This window comes from Pristiophorus japonicus, chromosome 3 (genome assembly GCF_044704955.1).
Source record: "Pristiophorus japonicus isolate sPriJap1 chromosome 3, sPriJap1.hap1, whole genome shotgun sequence".
NCBI classification, from domain to species: domain Eukaryota; kingdom Metazoa; phylum Chordata; class Chondrichthyes; family Pristiophoridae; genus Pristiophorus; species Pristiophorus japonicus.
Genome location: NC_091979.1, coordinates 327,879,755 through 327,895,863, shown reverse-complemented (window position 1 = coordinate 327,895,863; position 16,109 = coordinate 327,879,755). Strand labels below are relative to the sequence as shown.

General features: G+C 43.5%; 6 non-coding genes across 6 annotated transcripts; all 6 read right to left on the bottom strand.

Moving 5' to 3' along the window:
* Positions 1–1,618: 1,618 nt before the first annotated feature.
* On the bottom strand, positions 1,619–1,691 carry trnav-aac (transfer RNA valine (anticodon AAC)). The gene has a single exon. It is a non-coding gene; the product is annotated as a tRNA-Val (tRNA).
* A 2,672-nt stretch (positions 1,692–4,363) lies between these two features.
* On the bottom strand, positions 4,364–4,436 carry trnav-cac (transfer RNA valine (anticodon CAC)). The gene has a single exon. It is a non-coding gene; the product is annotated as a tRNA-Val (tRNA).
* A 2,671-nt stretch (positions 4,437–7,107) lies between these two features.
* On the bottom strand, positions 7,108–7,180 carry trnav-cac (transfer RNA valine (anticodon CAC)). The gene has a single exon. It is a non-coding gene; the product is annotated as a tRNA-Val (tRNA).
* A 2,672-nt stretch (positions 7,181–9,852) lies between these two features.
* trnav-aac (transfer RNA valine (anticodon AAC)) lies at positions 9,853–9,925 on the bottom strand. Its single transcript has one exon. It is a non-coding gene; the product is annotated as a tRNA-Val (tRNA).
* Positions 9,926–12,598: 2,673 nt separating this feature from the next.
* On the bottom strand, positions 12,599–12,671 carry trnav-cac (transfer RNA valine (anticodon CAC)). Its single transcript has one exon. It is a non-coding gene; the product is annotated as a tRNA-Val (tRNA).
* A 2,654-nt stretch (positions 12,672–15,325) lies between these two features.
* On the bottom strand, positions 15,326–15,398 carry trnav-aac (transfer RNA valine (anticodon AAC)). Its single transcript has one exon. It is a non-coding gene; the product is annotated as a tRNA-Val (tRNA).
* Between the last annotated feature and the right edge of the window lie 711 nt (positions 15,399–16,109).

Below are 16,109 nucleotides of genomic sequence, written 5' to 3'. Positions count from 1 at the left end.
TCCAGTGGGGTTCCACAGTTTTCAGTGCCAGATCCATTGCTTCTTATGGTATTTATCAATGATCTAAACTTGAATATAGGTGTTATGATTACGAAGTTTTCAGGTGTTATTAAAATAGGCAGTGTGGTTGATAATGAAGAAGAAAGCTGGAGACTCCAGGAAGATATCAATCAACTGATAAGGGGGTAGTGCAGTGGCAAATTGAATTTAATCCAGAGATGTGAGAGATCGCGCATTTGTGGAGGGCTAACAACGAAAGGGAATACACATCAACTGGTATGACATTGAGAAGTGTAGAGGAACAAAGGTAACTGGGATTGCTTGTCCACAGATCCCTGAAAGTAGCTGACCAGTTGGAAAAGTTGATTAAGAAGTCATATGGAATGATTGCATTTATTGGCAGAAGCAAGGAACAGAGCAGCAAGTGGGTTGTGCTAGAACTGTATAAAATTCTGGTTAGGCCACAGCTGGAGTACTGCGTGCAGTTCTGGTCACCGCATTGAAGGAAGAACGTGAATACGCTGGAGAGGGTACAGAGGAGATTTACGTAGATGTTGCCGGGAGTGGAGCAACATTGCTATGAGGACAGATTGGATAGGATGGGTTTGTTTTCCTTGGAACAGAGGAGGCTGATGGGCGACCGCATTGAGGTGTATAAAAATAGGAAAGACCTAGATATTGTTGATTAAAAGGGTCTATTTCACATAGTGGAGTGGTCAACAACCAGGCTGCATAATTTAAAAGTAATTAGTGTAAGGGTTAAAGGGGATTTGAAGTGAACATTCTGCATGCAGATGTTTGTGGGGGTTTCAAACTCACTGCCTGAAAGTGTGGTGCAGGCAGAAACCCTCACCACATTTAACAAGTTCTTAGATGTGCACATGAAATGCAATAAGGTGCAGGGGGACACACCTAAAACTGGGCATTTGTTGGCCGGTGCAGATACGTTGGGCGTAAATGACTCCTTCCATGCTGTAAACCTCTATGATTATATAATTATCGGTTAGGATTACTTTCATGATGCAAAACGTGGCAATCAGATAATTAATGCTGTTTCCAGTGAAGAAGTGTTCGTGCAAGCTGGGGCTCGAACTCAGGAAGCTGAGATGAAGCATCTTATGAGGCTGCTGTTCGGAGCACGGGGAGCGTTGTCTGGAACGGTGGCATTTTGCAGCCCAGTGAAGGGCGGTAAACCGCTGTTTGATGCTGCATTCTCCGCTTTCCGCCGGCAGCGGCTGATTGGAGAGTGTGGGAGCGGAAGTTAGGGTTTGTCCCGCCCTCACTCACTCTGGAGCTGAGGAAGAGCGATTAGTCGATGGGTTTGTTTGTGGCTTTAATTTTCTGTTGTGAAGCGTGGTGGCGTGGCAGGATCCTTCAATAATCTCTCACAGCTGACCTGAATGCACGGAATGTGCAGCTTTGAGATATGGTTTCTCCAGCGTCAGGGCTGGAAGCGGGAGGGAGTGAGAGACACTGTGTAGAATTTGAGTGTGAACAGAACTGTAGAGAGAAATCAGCAAATGGAACAGCATCGTGAGACACTGCACTCTGTTAACATTGAACCACCAATATGAATGATTTAATTTTATCTTATCATTAATTGAACACGTTTGCATAATGTTTCCGCCCGGTTTTGAACCGGGGACCTTTCGCGTGTTAGGCGAACGTGATAACCACTACACTACGGAAACGCTGGTGCAATAACATCGTTGGGAACATAACCAGAGCTTTAACCTCAACAGCTGGACTACACTTCTGGAGCTTGTGTCACGAGAATCGAATAACGGTGCGATATTGCAAGGTTGTGAGTGTGGCAGGAATTGATCCCGTGTTTCTCTGCCTTTATACATAGGAACAGGAGTGGCCATTCCTCAGCAAGTGGTTAGAATCTGGAATACACTTCTCTAAAGGGCGGTGGAGTCAGACTCAATCTTATCTTTCAAAACGGAGTTGGATAAGTATCCGAATGAAAAAAATTGCACAGCTGTGGGTAAATGACAGGGGAGTGAGACTTGTTGAGAGTTGGCATGGGCTCGACGGGCTGCATCCATTCCGTTATTCTTTGATTCTATAAGTTAGTGGCACATTTAATAGTGTGCATGTCAGCAGAATATTGAAAGGGACATGGATTCAGTCGACACAACGAGAGGCATCTGATTCAGAAGATTCGGGTGCACGAAAATTCGGGTTTAATGACTTTAAAAGCATCATTTTTCTTTTATGAAGATTCGGTCAGAGAAATGTTTGAAAAATAATTTTTTGCTGAAAAGGGCTCAGCACTTTATCTTCTTTTTGGCTGTTAGGGCCACACTTCTTTTCGATGGTATTCTTCCAGAATGTATATTTTCTTTGCTGTTTCACAATAACCAGTCCCTTGCACTACAGTCTATCTCACTGTTTCCAACGTCTCATGTACATGTTACCAGCAATGATCATTTTGAAGCAGACTTCTAAAGCACAGTGTCCAAAATGGTTTATGGATTCAGAGCTAAAGTGCAGAGCACAGATAAGTTATTCAATTAAGGATTCTCCTTCAGTTAACATTTCTTTAGTTGTGCAAATGAACATCATCAGTCAATTAATGATGTTTTCCCACAAAGGCAGGATAACATTTAATGATTATGCATTTTCTAAGTAAAAGCCCATGTGATTCAGGGCGAAGTGGCAAATTGGATCCAAATTTGGCTCAGAGGCAGGAAGCAAACGGTAATGTTTGATGGGTGTTTTTGTGACTGGAAGGATGTTTCCAGTGGGGTTCCACAGTTTTCAGTGCCAGATCCATTGCTTTTTATGGTATTTATCAATGATCTAAACTTGAATATAGGTGTTATGCTTACGAAGTTTTCAGGTGTTATTAAAATAGGCAGTGTGGTTGATAATGAAGAAGAAAGCTGGAGACTCCAGGAAGATATCAATCAACTGATAAGGGGGTAGAGCAGTGGCAAATTGAATTTAATCCAGAGATATGAGAGATCGCGCATTTGTGGAGGGCTAACAAGGAAAGGGAATACACATCAACTGGTATGACATTGAGAAGTGTAGAGGAACAAAGGTAACTGGGATTGCTTGTCCACAGATCCCTGAAGGCAGCTGACCAGTTGGAAAAGTTGATTAAGAAGTCATATGGAATGGTTGCATTTATTGGCAGAAGCAAGGAACAGAACAGCAAGTGGGTTATGCTAGAACTGTATAAAATTCTGGTTAGGCCACAGCTGGAGTACTGCATGCAGTTCTAGTCACCGCATTGAAGGAAGAACGTGAATACGCTGGAGAGGGTACAGAGGAGATTTACGTAGATGTTGCCGGGAGTGGAGCAACTTTGCTATGAGGACAGATTGGATAGGATGGGTTTGTTTTCCTTGGAACAGAGGAGGCTGAAGGGCGACCGCATTGAGGTGTATAAAAATAGGAGACGCCTAGATATTGTTGTTTAAAAGGGTCTATTTCACATAGCGGAGTGGTCAACAACCAGGCTGCATAATTTAAAAGTAATTAGTGTAAGGGTTAAAGGGGATTTGAAGTGAACATTCTGCATGCAGATGATTGTGGGGGTCTCAAACTCACTGCCTGAAAGTGTGGTGCAGGCAGAAACCCTCACCACATTTAACAAGTTCTTAGATGTGCACATGAAATGCAATAAGTTGCAGGGGGACACACCTAAAACTGGGCATTTGTTGGCCGGTGCAGATACGATGGGCTTAAATGACTCCTTCCATGCTGTAAACCTCTATGATTATATAATTATCGGTTAGGATTACTTTCATGATGCAAAACGTGGCAACCAGATAATTAATGGTGTTTCCAGTGAAGAAGTGTTCGTGCAAGCTGGGGCTCGAACTCAGGAAGCTGAGATGAAGCATCTTATGAGGCTGCTGTTCGGTGTACGGGGAGCGTTGTCTCGAACGGTGGCATTTTGCAGCCCACTGAAGGGCGGTAAACCGCTGTTTGTTGCTGCATTCTCCGCTTTCCGCCGGCAGCGGCTGATTGGAGAGTGTGGGAGCGGAAGTTCGGGCTTGTCCCGCCCTCACTCATTCTGGAGCTGGGGAAGAGCGATTAGTCGATGGGTTTGTTTGTGGCTTTAATTTTCTGTTGTGAAGCTTGGTGGCGTGGCAGGATCCTTTAATAATCTCTCACAGCTGACCTGAATGCACGGAATGTGCAGCTTTGAGATATGGTTTCTCCAGCGTCAGGGCTGGAAACGGGAGGGAGTGAGAGACACTGTGAAGAATTTGAGTGTGAACAGAACTGCAGAGAGAAATCAGCAAATAGACCAGCATCGTGAGACACTGCACTCTGTTAATATTGAACCACGAATATGAATGATTTAATTTTAGCTAATCATTAATTGAACACGTTTGCATAATGTTTCCTCCCGGTTTCGAACCAGGGACCTTTCGCGTGTGAGGCGAACGTGATAACCACTACACTACGGAAATGCTGTGGCAGTAGCATTGTTGGGAACATAACCAGAGCTTTAACCTCAACAGCTGGACTACACTGATGGAGCTTGTGTCACGAGAATAGAATGACGGTGCTATATTTAGCAAGGTTGTGAGTGTGGCAGGAATTGATCCCGTGTTTCTCTGCCTTTATACAGAGGAACAGGAGTGGCCATTCCTCAGCAAGTGGTTAAAATCTGGAATACACTGCTCTAAAGGGCGGTGGAGTCAGACTCATTCTTATCTTTCAAAACGAGTTGGATAAGTATCCGAATGAAAAAAATTGCACAGCTGTGTGTAAATGACAGGGGAGTGAGACTTGTTGAGAGTTGGCATGGGCTCGACGGGCTGCAACCATTCCCTTATTCTTTGATTGTATAAGTTAGTGGCACATTTAATAGTGTGCATGTCAGCAGAATATCGAAAGGGACATGGATTCAGTCGGCACAACGAGAGGCATCTGATTCAGAAGATTTGTGTGCACGAAAATTCGGGTTTAATGACTTTAAAAGCATCATTTTTGTTTTGTGAAGATTCGGTCAGTGAAATGTTTGGGAAAAGAATTTTTTGCTTAAAAGGGCTCAGCACTTCATCTTCTTTTTGGCTGTTAGGGTCACACTTCTTTTCGATGGTATTCTTCCAGAATGTATATTTTCTTTGCTGTTTCACAATAACCAGTCCCTTGCACTACAGTCTATCTCACTGTTTCCAACGTCCCATGTACATGTTACCAGCAAGGAACATTTTGAAGCAGACTTCTAAAGCACACTGTCCAAAATGGTTTATGGATTCAGAGGTAAAGTGCAGAGCACAGATAAGTTATTCAATTAAGGACTCTCCTTCAGTTAACATTTCTTTAGTTGTGCAAATGAAGATCATCAGTCAATTAATGATGTTTTCCCATGAAGGCAGGATAACATTTAATGATTATGCATTTTCTAAGTAAAAGCCCATGTGATTCAGGGCGAAGTGGCAAATTGGATCCAAATTTGGCTCAGAGGCAGGAAGCAAAGGGTACTGTTTGATGGGTGATTTTGTGACTGGAAGGATGTTTCCAGTGGGGTTCCACAGTTTTCAGTGCCAGATCCATTGCTTTTATGGTATTTACCAATGATCTAAACTTGATTATAGGTGTTATGATCACGAAGTTTTCAGGTGTTTTTAAAATAGGCAGTGGATTGATAATGAAGAAGAAAGCTGGAGACTACAGGAAGATATCAATCAACTGATAAGGGGGTAGAGCAGTTGCAAATGGAATTTAATCCAGAGATGTGAGAGATCGCGCATTTGTGGAGGGCTAACAAGGAAAGGGAATACACATCAACTGGTATGACATTGAGAAGTGTAGAGGAACAAAGGTAACTGGGATTGCTTGTCCACAGATCCCTGAAGGTAGCTGGCCAGTTGGAAAAGTTGGTTAAGAAGTCATATGGAATGGTTGCATTTATTGGCAGAAGCAAGGAACAGAACAGCAAGTGGTTTATGCTAGAACTGTATAAAATTCTGGTTAGGCCACAGCTGGAGTACTGCGTGCAGTTCTAGTCACCGCATTGAAGGAAGGACGTGAATACGCTGGAGAGGGTACAGAGGAGCTTTACGTAGTTGTTGCCGGCAGTGGAGCAACTTTGCTATGAGGACAGATTGGATAGGATGGGTTTGTTTTCCTTGGAACAGAGGAGGCTGATGGGCGACAGTATTGAGGTGTATAAAAATAGGAAGGGCCTAGATATTGTTGTTTAAAAGGGTCTATTTCACATAGCGGCGTGGTCAACAACCAGGCTGCATAATTTAAAAGTAATTAGTGTAAGGTTTAAAGGGCATTTGAAGTGAACATTCTGCATGCAGATGTTTGTGGGGGTCTCAAACTTACTGCCTGAAAGTGTGGTGCAGGCAGAAACCCTCACCACATTTAACAAGTTCTGAGATGTGCACATGAAATGCAATAAGGTGCAGGGGGACACACCTAAAACTGGGCATTTGTTGGCCGGTGCAGATACGATGGGCTTAAATGACTCCTTCCATGCTGTAAACCTCTATGATTATATAATTATCGGTTAGGATTACTTTCATGATGCAAAACGTGGCATCAGATAATTAATGGTGTTTCCAGTGAAGAAGTGTTCGTGCAAGCTGGGGCTCGAACTCAGGAAGCTGAGATGAAGCATCTTATGAGGTTGCTGTTCGGTGTACGGGGAGCGTTGTCTCGAACGGTGGCATTTTGCAACCCAGTGAAGGGCGGTAAACCGCTGTTTGATGCTGCATTCTCCGCTTTCCGCAGGCAGCGGCTGATTGTAGAGTGTGGGAGCGGAAGTTAGGGCTTGTCCCTCCCTCACTCATTCTGGAGCTGGGGAAGAGCGATTAGTCGATGGGTTTGTTTGTGGCTTTAATTTTCTGTTGTGAAGCGTGGTGGCGTGGCAGGATCCTTTAATAAAAGCTCACAGCTGACCTGAATGCACGGAATGTGAAGCTTTGAGATATGGTTTCTCCAGCGTCAGGGCTGGAAACGGGAGGGAGTGAGAGACACTGTGAAGAATTTGAGTGTGAACAGAACTGTAGAGAGAAATCAGCAAATGGAACAGCATCGTGAGACACTGCACTCTGTTACCATTGAACCACTAATATGAATGATTTAATTTTATCTTATCATTAATTGAACACGTTTGCATAATGTTTCCGCCCGGTTTCGAACCGGGGACCTTTCGCGTGTGAGGCGAACGTGATAACCACTACACTACGGAAACGCTGTGGCAGTAGTATTGTTGGGAACATAACCAGACCTTTAACCTCAACAGCTGGACTACACTTATGGAGCTTGTGTCACGAGAATAGAATGACGGTGCTATATTTAGCAAGGTTGTGAGTGTGGCAGGAATTGATCCCGTGTTTCTCTGCCTTTATACATAGGAACAGGAGTGGCCATTCCTTAGCAAGTGGTTAAAATCTGGAATACACTGCTCTAAAGGGCGGTGGAGTCAGACTCATTCTTATCTTTCAAAACGAGTTGGATAAGTATCCGAATGAAAAAAATTGCACAGCTGTGTGTAAATGACAGGGGAGTGAGACTTGCTGAGAGTTGGCATGGGCTCGACGGGCTGCAACCATTCCCTTATTCTTTGATTGTATAAGTTAGTGGCACATTTAATAGTGTGCATGTCAGCAGAATATTGAGAGGGACATGGATTCAGTCGGCACAACGAGAGGCATCTGATTCAGAAGATTTGGGTGCACGAAAATCCGGGTTTAATGACTTTAAAAGCATCATTTTTGTTTTGTGAAGATTCGGTCAGAAAAATGTTTGGGAAAAGAATTTTTTGCTGAAAAGGGCTCAGCACTTCATCTTCTTTTTGGCTGTTCGGGTCACACTTCTTTTCGATGGTATTCTTCCAGAATGTATATTTTCTTTGCTGTTTGACAATAACCAGTCCCTTGCACTACAGTCTATCTCACTGTTTCCAACGTCCCATGTACATGTTACCAGCAAGGAACATTTTGAAGCAGACTTCTAAAGCACACTGTCCAATATGGTTTATGGATTCAGAGGTAAAGTGCAGAGCACAGATAAGTTATTCAATTAAGGACTCTCCTTCAGTTAACATTTCTTTAGTTGTGCAAAGGAAGATCATCAGTCAATTAATGATGTTTTCCCATGAAGGCAGGATAACATTGAATGATTATGCATTTTCTAAGTAAATGCCCATGTGATTCAGGGCGAAGCGGCATATTGGATCCAAATTTTGCTCAGAGGCAGTTAGCAAAGGGTAATGTTTGATGGGTGTTTTTGTGACTGGAAGGATGATTCCAGTGGGGTTCCGCAGTTTTCAGAGCCAGATCCATTGCTGTTTATGGTATTTATCAATGATCTAAACTTGAATATCGGTGTTATGATTTCGAAGTTTTCAGGTGTTATTAAAATAGGCAGTGGGTTGATAATGAAGAAGAAAGCTGGAGACTCCTGGAAGATATCAATCAACTGATAAGGGGGTAGAGCAGTGGCAAATGGAATTTAATCCAGAGATGTGAGTGATAGCGCATTTGTGGAGGGCTAACAATGAAAGGGAATACACATCAACTGGTATGACATTGAGAAGTGTAGAGGAACAAAGGTAACTGGGATTGCTTGTCCACAAATCCCTGAATGTAGCTGGCCAGTTGGAAAAGTTGGTTAAGAAGTCATATGGAATGGTAGCCTTTATTGGCAGAAGCAAGGAACAGAACAGCAAGTGGGTTATGCTAGAACTATATAAAATTCTGGTTAGGCCACAGCTGCAGTACTGCGTGCAGTTCTAGTCACCGCATTGAAGGAAGGACGTGAATACGCTGGAGAGGGTACAGAGGAGATTTACGTAGATGTTGCCGGGAGTGGAGCAACTTTGCTATGAGGACAGATTGGATAGGATGGGTTTGTTTTCCTTGGAACAGAGGAGGCTGATGGGCGACAGCATTGAGGTTTATAAAAATAGGAGGGGCCTAGATATTGTAGATTGAAAGGTTCTATTTCACAGAGTGGAGTGGTCAACAACCAGGCTGCATAATTTAAAAGTAATTAGTGTAAGGGTTAAAGGGGATTTGAAGTGAACATTCTGCAAGCAGATGTTTGTGAGGGTCTCAAACTCACTGCCTGAAAGTGTGGTGCAGGCAGAAACCTTCACCACATTTAACAAGTTCTTAGATGTGCACATGAAATGCAATAAGGTGCAGGGGTACACGCCTCAAACTGGGCATTTGTTGGCCGGTGCAGATACAATGGGCTTAAATGACTCCTTCCAAGCTGTAAACCTCTATGATTAGAAATTATCGGTTAGGATTACTTTCATGATGCAAAACGTGGCAATCAGATAATTAATGGTGTTTCCAGTGAAGAAGTGTTCGTGCAAGCTGGGGCTCGAACTCAGGAAGGTGAGATGAAGCATCTTATGAGGCTGCTGTTCGGTGTACGGGGAGCGTTGTCTCGAACGGTGGCATTTTGCAGCCCAATGAAGGGCGGCAAACCGCTGTTTGATGCTGCATTTTCCGCTTTCCGCCGGCAGCGGCTGATTGGAGAGTGTTGGAGCGGAAGTTAGGGCTTGTCCCGCTCTCACTCACTCTGGAGCTGGGGAATAGTGATTAGTCGATGGGTTTGTTTGTGGCTTTAATTTTCTGTTGTGAAGCGTGGCGGCATGGCAGGATCCTTTAATAATCTCTCACAGCTGACCTGAATGCACGGAATGTGCAGCTTTGAGATATGGTTTCTCCAGCGTCAGGGCTGGAAACGGGAGGGAGTGAGAGACACTGTGTAGAATTTGAGAGTGCACAGAACTGCAGAGAGAAATCAGCAAATGGAACAGCATCGTGAGACACTGCACTCTGTTAATATTGAACCACTAATATGAATGATTTAATTTTATCTAATCATTAATTGAACACGTTTGCATAATGTTTCCGCCCGGTTTCGGACCGGGAATCTTGCGCGTGTTAGGCGAATGTGATAACCACTACACTACGGAAACGCTGTGGCAGAAAGACAGTGGGGAACTTAACCAGAGCTTTAACCTCAACAGCTGGACTACACTTCTGGAGCTTGTGTCACGAGAATAGAATGACGGTGCGAAATTTAGCAAGGTTCTGAGTGTGGCAGGAATTGATCCCGTGTTTCTCTGCCTTTTTCCATAGGAACAGGAGTGGCCATTCCTCAGCAGGTGGTTTGAATCTGGAATACACTGCTCTAAAGGGCGGTGGAGTCAGACTCAATCTTATCTTTCAAAACGGAGTTGGATTAGTATCCGAATGAAAAAAATTGCACAGCTGTGGGTAAATGACAGGGGAGTGAGACTTGTTGAGAGTTGGCATGGGCTCGACGGGCTGCAACCATTCCCTTATTCTTTGATTCTATAAGTTAGTGGCACATTTAATAGTGTGCATGTCAGCAGAATATTGAAAGGGACATGGATTCAGTCGGCACAACGAGAGGCATCTGATTCAGAAGATTCGGGTGCACGAAAATTCCGGTTTAATGACTTTAAAAGCATCATTTTTGTTTTGTGAAGATTCGGACAGAGAAATGTTTCGGAAAAGAATTTTTTGTTGAAAAGGGCTCAGCACTTCATCTTCTTTTTGGCTGTTAGGTCAACACTTCTTTTCGATGGTATTCTTCGAGATGGATATTTTCTTTGCTGTTTCACAATAACCAATCCCTTGCACTACAGTCTGTCTCACTGTTTCCAACGTCCCATGTAAATGTTACCAGCAAGGAACATTTTGAAACAGACTTCTAAACCACAGTTTCCAAAATGGTTTATGGATTCAGAGGTAAAGTGCAGAGCACAGATAAGTTATTCAATTAAGGACTCTCCTTCAGTTAACATTTCTTTAGTTGTGCAAATGAAGATCATCAGTCAATTAATGATGTTTTCCCATGAAGGCAGGATAACATTTAATGATTATGCATTTTCTAAGTAAAAGCCCATGTGATTCAGGGCGAAGTGGCAAATTGGATCCAAATTTGGCTCAGAGGCAGGAAGCAAACGGTAATGTTTGATGGGTGTTTTTGTGACTGGAAGGATGTTTCCAGTGGGGTTCCACAGTTTTCAGTGCCAGATCCATTGCTTTTATGGTATTTATCAATGATCTAAACTTGAATATAGGTGTTATGATTACGAAGTTTTCAGGTGTTATTAAAATAGGCAGTGTGGTTTATAATGAAGAAGAAAGCTGGAGACTCCAGGAAGATATCAATCAACTGATAAGGGGTTAGAGCAGTGGCAAATGGAATTTAATCCAGAGATGTGAGAGATCACGCATTTGTGGAGGGCTAACAAGGAAAGGGAATACAATTCAACTGGTATGACATTGAGAAGTGTAGAGGAACAAAGATAACTGGGATTGCTTGTCCACAGAACCCTGAAGGTAGCTGGCCAGTTGGAAAAGTTGGTTAAGAAGTCATATGGAATGGTTGCATTTATTGGCAGAAGCAAGGAACAGAACAGCAAGTGGGTTATGCTAGAACTGTATAAAATTCTGGTTAGGCCACAGCTGGAGTACTGCGTGCAGTTCTGGTCACCGCATTGAAGGAAGAACGTGAATACGCTGGAGAGGGTACAGAGGAGATTTACGTAGATGTTGCCGGGAGTGGAGCAACATTGCTATGAGGACAGATTGGACAGGATGGGTTTGTTTTCCTTGGAACACAGGAGGCTGATGGGCGACAGCATTGAGATGTATAAAAATAGGAGGGGCCTAGATATTGTTGATTAAAAGGGTCTATTTCACATAGTGGAGTGGTCAACAACCTGGCTGCATAATTTCAAAGTAATTAGTGTAAGGGTTAAAGGGGATTTGAAGTGAACATTCTGCAAGCAGATGTTTGTGGGGGTCTCAAACTCACTGCCTGAAAGTGTGGTGCAGGCAGAAACCCTCACCACATTTAACAAGTTCTTAGATGTGCACATTAAATGCAATAAGATGAATGGGTACTCACCTAAAACTGGGCATTTGTTGGCCGGTGCAGATACGATGGGCTTAAATGACTCCTTCCATGCTGTAAACATCTATGATTATATAATTATCGGTTAGGATTACTTTCATGATGCAAAACGTGGCAATCAGATAATTAATGGTGTTTCCAGTGAAGAAGTGTTCCTGCAAGCTGGGGCTCGAACTCAGGAAGTTGAGATGAAGCATCTTATGAGGCTGCTGTTTGGTGTACGGGGAGCGTTTTCTCGGACGGTGGCATTTTGCAGCCCAGTGAAGGGTGGTAAACCGCTGTTTGATGCTGCATTCTCCGCTTTCCACCGGCAGCCACTGATTGGAGAGTGTGGGAGCGGAAGTTAGGGCTTGTCCCGCCCTCACTCACTCTGGAGCTGGGGAAGAGCGATTAGTCGATGGGTTTGTTTGTGGCTTTAATTTTCTGTTGTGAAGCGTGGTGGCGTGGCAGGATCCTTTAATAATCTGTCACAGCTGACCTGAATGCACGGAATGTGCAGCTTTGAGATATGGTTTCTCCAGCGTCAGGGCTGGAAACGGGAGGGAGTGAGAGACACTGTGCAGAAGTTGAGTGTGTACAGAACTGCAGAGAGAAATTAGCAAATGGAACAGCATCGTGAGACACTGCACTCTGTTATTATTGAACCACTAATATGAATGATTTAATTTTATCTAATCATAAATTGAACACGTTTGCATAATGTTTCCGCCCGGTTTCGAACCGGGGACCTTTCACGTGTGAGGCGAACGTGATAACCACTACACTACGGAAACGCTGTGGCAGTAACACCGTGGGGAACATAACCAGAGCTTTAACCTCAACAGCTGGACTACACTTTTGGAGCTTGTGTCACGATAATAGAATGACGGTGCTATATTTAGCAAGGTTGTGAGTGTGGCAGGAATTGATCCCGTGTTTCTCTGCCTTTATACATGGGAACAGGAGTGGCCATTCCTCAGCAAGTGGTTAGAATCTTGAATACACTGCTCTAAAGGGCGGTGGAGTCAGACTCAATCTTATCTTTCAAACCGAGTTGGATAAGTATCCTAATGAAAGAAATTGCACAGCTTTGGGTAAATGACAGGGGAGTGAGACTTGTTGAGAGTTGGCATGGGCTCGACGGGCTGCAACCATTCCCTTATTCTTTGATTCTATAAGTTGTGGCACATTTGATAGTGTGCATGTCAGCAGCATATTGAAAGGGACATGGATTCAGTCGGCACAACGAGAGGCATCTGATTCAGAAGATTCGGGTGCACGAAAATTCGGGTTTAATGACTTTAAAAGCATAATTTTTGTTTTGTGAAGATTCGGTCAGAGAAATGTTTGGGAAAAGCATTTTTTGCTGAAAAGGGCTCAGCCCTTCATCTTCTTTTTGGCTGTTAGGGCCACACTTCTTTTCGATGGTATTCTTCCAGATTGTATATTTTCTTTGCTGTTTCACAATAACCAGTCCCTTGCACTACAGTCTATCTCATTGTTTCCAACGTCCCATGTACATGTTACCAGCAAGGAACATTTTGAAGCAGACTTCTAAAGCACAGTGTCCAAAATGGTTTATGGATTCAGAGGTAAAGTGCAGAGCACAGATAACTTATTCAATTAAGGACTCTCCTTCAGTTAACATTTCTTTAGTTGTGCAAATGAAGATCATCAGTCAATTAATGATGTTTTCCCATGAAGGCAGGATAACATTTAATGATTATGCATTTTCTAAGTAAAAGCCCATGTGATTCAGGGCGAAGTGGCAAATTGGATCCAAATTTGGCTCAGAGGCAGGAAGCAAAGGCTAATGTTTGATGGGTGTTTTTGTGACTGGAAGGATGTTTCCAGTGGGGTTCCACAGTTTTCAGTGCCAGATCCATTGCTTTTTATGGTATTTATCAATGATCTAAACTTGAATATAGATGTTATGATTCCGAAGTTTTCAGGTGTTATTAAAATAGGCAGTGTGGTTGATAATGAAGAAGAAAGCTGGAGACTCCAGGAAGATAACAATCAACTGATAAGGTGGTAGAGCAGTGGAAAATGAGAGATCGCGCATTTGTGGAGGGCTAACAAGGAAAGGGAATACACATCAACTGGTATGACATTGAGAAGTGTAGAGGAACAAAGGTAACTGGGATTGCTTGTCCACAGATCCCTGAAGGTCGCTGACCAGTTGGAAAAGTTGATTAAGAATTCATATGGAATGGTTGCATTTATTGGCAGAAGCAAGGAACAGAACAGCAAGTGGGTTGTGCTAGAACTGTATAAAATAGTGGTTAGGCCACAGCTGGAGTTCTGCGTGCAGTTCTGGTCACCGCATTGAAGGAAGAACGTGAATACTACTGGAGAGGGTACAGAGGAGATTTACGTAGATGTTGCCGGGAGTGGAGCAACTTTGCTATGAGGACAGATTGGATAGGATGGGTTTGTTTTCCTTGGAACAGAGAAGGCTGATTGGCGACAGCATTGAGGTGTATAAAAATAGGAGGGGCCTAGATATTGTTGATTAAAAGGGTCTATTTCACATAGTGGAGTGGTCAACAACCAGGCTGCATAATTTAAAAGTAATTAGTGTAAGGTTTAAAGGGGATTTGAAGTGAACATTCTGCATGCAGATGTTTGTGGGGGTCTCAAACTCACTGCCTGAAAGTGTGGTGCAGGCAGAAACCCTCACCACATTTAACCAGTTCTTAGATGTGCACATGAAATGCAATAAGGTGCAGGGGTACACACCTAAAACTGGGCATTTGTTGGCCGGTGCAGATACGATGGGCTTAAATGACTCCTTCCATGCTGTAAACCTCTATGATTATATAATTATCGGTTAGGATTACTTTCATGATGCAAAACGTGGCAATCAGATAATTAATGCTGTTTCCAGTGAAGAAGTGTTCGTGCAAGCTGGGGCTCGAACTCAGGAAGCTGAGATGAAGCATTTTATGAGGCTGCTGTTCGGAGCACGGGGAGCGTTGTCTCGAACGGTGGCATTTTGCAGCCCAGTGAAGGGCGGTAAACCGCTGTTTGATGCTGCATTCTCCGCTTTCCACCGGCAGTGGCTGATTGGAGAGTGTGGGAGCGGAAGTTAGGGCTTGTCCCGCCCTCACTCACTCTGGAGCTGGGGAAGAGCGATTAGTCGATGGGTTTGTTTGTGGCTTTAATTTTCTGTTGTGAAGCGTGGTGGCGTGGCAGGATCCTTTAATAATCTCTCACAGCTGACCTGAATGCACGGAATGTGCAGCTTTGAGATATGGTTTCTCCAGCGTCAGGGCTGGAAACGGGAGGGAGTGAGATACACTGTGTAGAATTTGAGTGTGTGCAGAACTGTAGAGAGAAATCAGCAAATGGAACAGCATCGTGAGACACTGCACTCTGTTGACATTGAACCACGAATATGAATGATTTAATTTTATCTTATCATTAATTGAACACGTTTGCATAATGTTTCCGCCTGGTTTCGAACCGGGGACCTTTCGCGCGTTAGGCGAACGTGATAACCACTACACTACGGAAACGCTGTGGCAGTAACATTGTTGGGAACATAACCAGAGCTTTAACCTCAACAGCTGGACGTCACTTCTGGAGCTTGTGTCACGAGAATAGAATAACGGTGCTAGATTTAGCAAGGTTGTGAGTGTGGCAGGAATTGATCCCGTTTTTCTCTGCCTTTATACATCGGAACAGGAGTGGCCATTCCTCAGCAAGTGGTTAGAATCTGGAATAGACTTCTCTAAAGGGCGGTGGAGTCAGACTCAATCTTATCTTTCAAAACGGAGTTGTATCAGTATCCGACTGAAAAAAATTGCACAGCTGTGGGTAAATGACAGGGGAGTGAGACTTGTTGAGAGTTGGCATGGGCTCGACGGGCTGCATCCATTCCCTTATTCTTTGATTCTATAAGTTAGTTGCACATTTAATAGTGTGCATGTCAGCAGAATATTGAAAGGGACATGGATTCAGTCGGCACAACGAGAGGCATCTGATTCAGAAGATTAGGGTGCACGAAAATTCGGGTTTAATGACTTTAAAAGCATCATTTTTGTTTTGTGAAGATTCGGTCAGAGAAATGTTTGAAAAATAATTTTTTGCTGAAAAGGGCTCAGCACTTCATATTCTTTTTGGCTGTTAGGGCCACACTTCTTTTCGATGGTATTCTTCCAGAATGTATATTTTCTTTGCTGTTTCACAATAACCAGTCCCTTGCACTATAGTCTATCTCACTGTTT